Source organism: Austrofundulus limnaeus, unplaced genomic scaffold, assembly GCF_001266775.1.
Source record: "Austrofundulus limnaeus strain Quisiro unplaced genomic scaffold, Austrofundulus_limnaeus-1.0 Scaffold35, whole genome shotgun sequence".
Lineage (NCBI taxonomy): Eukaryota > Metazoa > Chordata > Actinopteri > Cyprinodontiformes > Rivulidae > Austrofundulus > Austrofundulus limnaeus.
In genome coordinates, this window is record NW_013952437.1 from 2,034,900 (window position 1) to 2,037,854 (window position 2,955).

The window sequence follows — 2,955 nt, forward strand, 5'->3', positions numbered from 1 at the left end:
AATAACTTCAACTGATGGAACAATGAATTTGATGAAATATATTTATGTTTGTGGTTGTAATGTGACAAAATATGGAAAAGTTCAAGGGGTATGAATACTTTTGCAAACCACTGTAACTGATAAAATACTATAACTGATAAAATACTATAACCAACCAAATCATTAAATTTCATTAACTTCAACTGATGGAACAATGAATTTGATGGGTGATAGTGATGCTTTCTGGTGATAATTATTACGGCTCTTTTCTGTAAAACAAAAGTTGAGTTTATAATTGTTTTGCATGATTTTCCCCAAACATCAATACAGTAGATCAAGTGTGGAACTATTATTGCATTATATGATATAAACAGAGCTTTATCATTAAAGAAATCTTTTACTTTGTACAAAACYGCAATGGATTTGGCTGTTTTTGTTCTTATTTGATTTGAGGTCTCCATGTCAAGTTTTCATCAATGGTAACTCCCAGAAACTTTACCTCACTGACTTTACAGAACTCAATGCCATTGACTCCAAATAAAATATTGATAGTTTTCTTTCTATTATTAAATACCATATAATTAGTCTTATCTAAATCTAAATTTAATAATTTATTAAGTTTTAAACCAGGTTTGTATTTTTACAAATTTTGTTTGCATCATTTCCAACATTCATTCTATATTTTTACCAAAACAAAAAATTGTAGTGTCGTCTGCATATAAAACACATTTGAACAACCCTGACACATTTACCAGCTCATTTAAGTATAAAATAAACAACTTCAGTCCAAGAACAGAACCCATTATGTGCAACATGTCATGTCCTGAATTGCATGWCTCTCAGCTACTACCACATCAAATTTGAGCTCATTCTATGTAAAATTGACCAAGTCATGGCTGTTTTTGTGTTCGACAATGTTAATTAGCTGTGGCAGCCATCTTGAATAGTACTGAATCCAAAATATAAGTAAAATGATTCATCTTTAACAGTTTTTTTTATTTGTCCAGTGGTTCATGAGTTATTTTGCTAACGGACAAGCACATACACATGAGCAACAATATGATGCTGCTGTGTATCGCCACATAAAATAGTACAAAAAATAATTAAAACAACATTCAAAATCTTTGATTTTTGTCCTGAATATTTTTGTTGTTCTGAAATCAAAATTTATTCCCATTATAGGAATTTTCAAGGCAGTTCAGTAAAATTAAACATTATCAATTGTCTTGTCATTATAATAAAAAACAACTAAAATCTGGTGTATGAAAGTGTACACATCTTTTATCGTTTGCAGTTAAAGCTCTTATATTAATTATAGATTTAACAAAGCCTAAAAGACACACACTACTGTAGAGGGTTTGCTCCCAAAGCTCATCCATCTCATTTATTTTTACTTTTTTGTCCCTTCAGGAACTTAACCCCATCTTTAGACCAATCAGCATTTAGATTAAAAATGTAAACACGTCCTATAGATCTCCTCGTTAGTGGGTTATTTGTCGGGGAAAAGCTCAGCACTTTCAAGACAGTTTACATTAGATTAATGTAGCTCTGAACCTGTACTGGGTTGCATTCGATGTGTGTGTGTGTGTGTGTGTGTGTGTGTGTGTGTGTGTGTGTGTGTGTGTGTGTGTGTGTGTGTGTGTGTGTGAGGGAGAGAGGGAGAGAGAAGTACAAGACAGCAGCTAAATGACTGCTTGTCAACAAAATCCGTCTAATGAACAGTCAGGCAGCTGAATGTTTCCTTGTGTTCTTCAGAGATGGCGCTGACAGATAACGCCTTGAAATGCAAATGCTTTCTCACAGGAGTTCCCCCAAACATGCAGAACATTTTAACTGTCGTCCAACTCATCCCAGATTGTTTCAATCAGCCAGATTTATTTATCTTGGACTTCAGATCAGGCGGTGCAGCCTCTCACCACATTCCTGTTTGGTATTATGGACTTTACAAGGACCACAGAGGGAGCTCTGAATACTATCTTTTAAAAAGCTATCTATATGAGTTACACTATATTTTGAATACTACCTTGGCAGAACATGATGGATCCCAAATGCTGCAAAGATGAAGTTTTGGGCTCTTGCTTTCTTCTCAGGTAACTGCAGAGTTAAAAACACAATGTCAGAATGAAAGGAATTTATTCTCGAACATTTTGATGCTGCTCCAGAAACAATTTTTTTTTACCTGGAAATGTTTAACTTGAGTGAAAAATGAATACTTTAGACATATGTAGTTGTAATGCAAGAAAAATATATTTCTTTGAATGAAGCTTTTTAATTGTATTCTGAATGTTAAATTGAACCGAACTGAATTTTTAAACATAATCTGTTACGTGGTGGGTGTGTGGAACAGATGATTCAGACGACAGAAGATAGTTTGGAATTTAAACTAAAGCAACTTTAATTTCATAGCAAAACTGAAAACACTTGAATGGCATAYGGYATAYRGAGTTTTAGATGAAAATTCAACTCTGGAAGATTAATTAACCTCACCTGCTCCATCCTGCCACTGCGTCACAAGCACAGCTTCATCCAATCAGCGTCTGACAGTCAGTGGATAAAAGCGYCCTCTCCAATCACTCCAGCTGCTCGCCAGCCGAACGTCAACCTTCCACCTCCAACCTTCATCTTCTGGCTTCCAAGGACTTCTATCACCTTTGACCTCCACCACCAGTGTCAGGCCCATACCCCTCATCTCAAGCAGCTCATCAGAGCTTACATCAGCTCACAGCGCTCGCATCCTCAGCCGGGGTCTGAGCGCCAAACTCTGTCATTCATGTCAATAAACTTCCTAATTTCAGTCTCTTTGTGTGAGTCTCTCCAGGTTGAAATGTACACTCACCGGCCACTTTATTAGGTACACCTGTCCAACTGCTCGTTAACACTTAATTTCTAATCAGCCAATCACATGGTGGCAACTCAGTGCGTTTAGGCATGTAGACATGGTCAAGACAATCTCCTGCAGTTCAAACCGAGCATCAG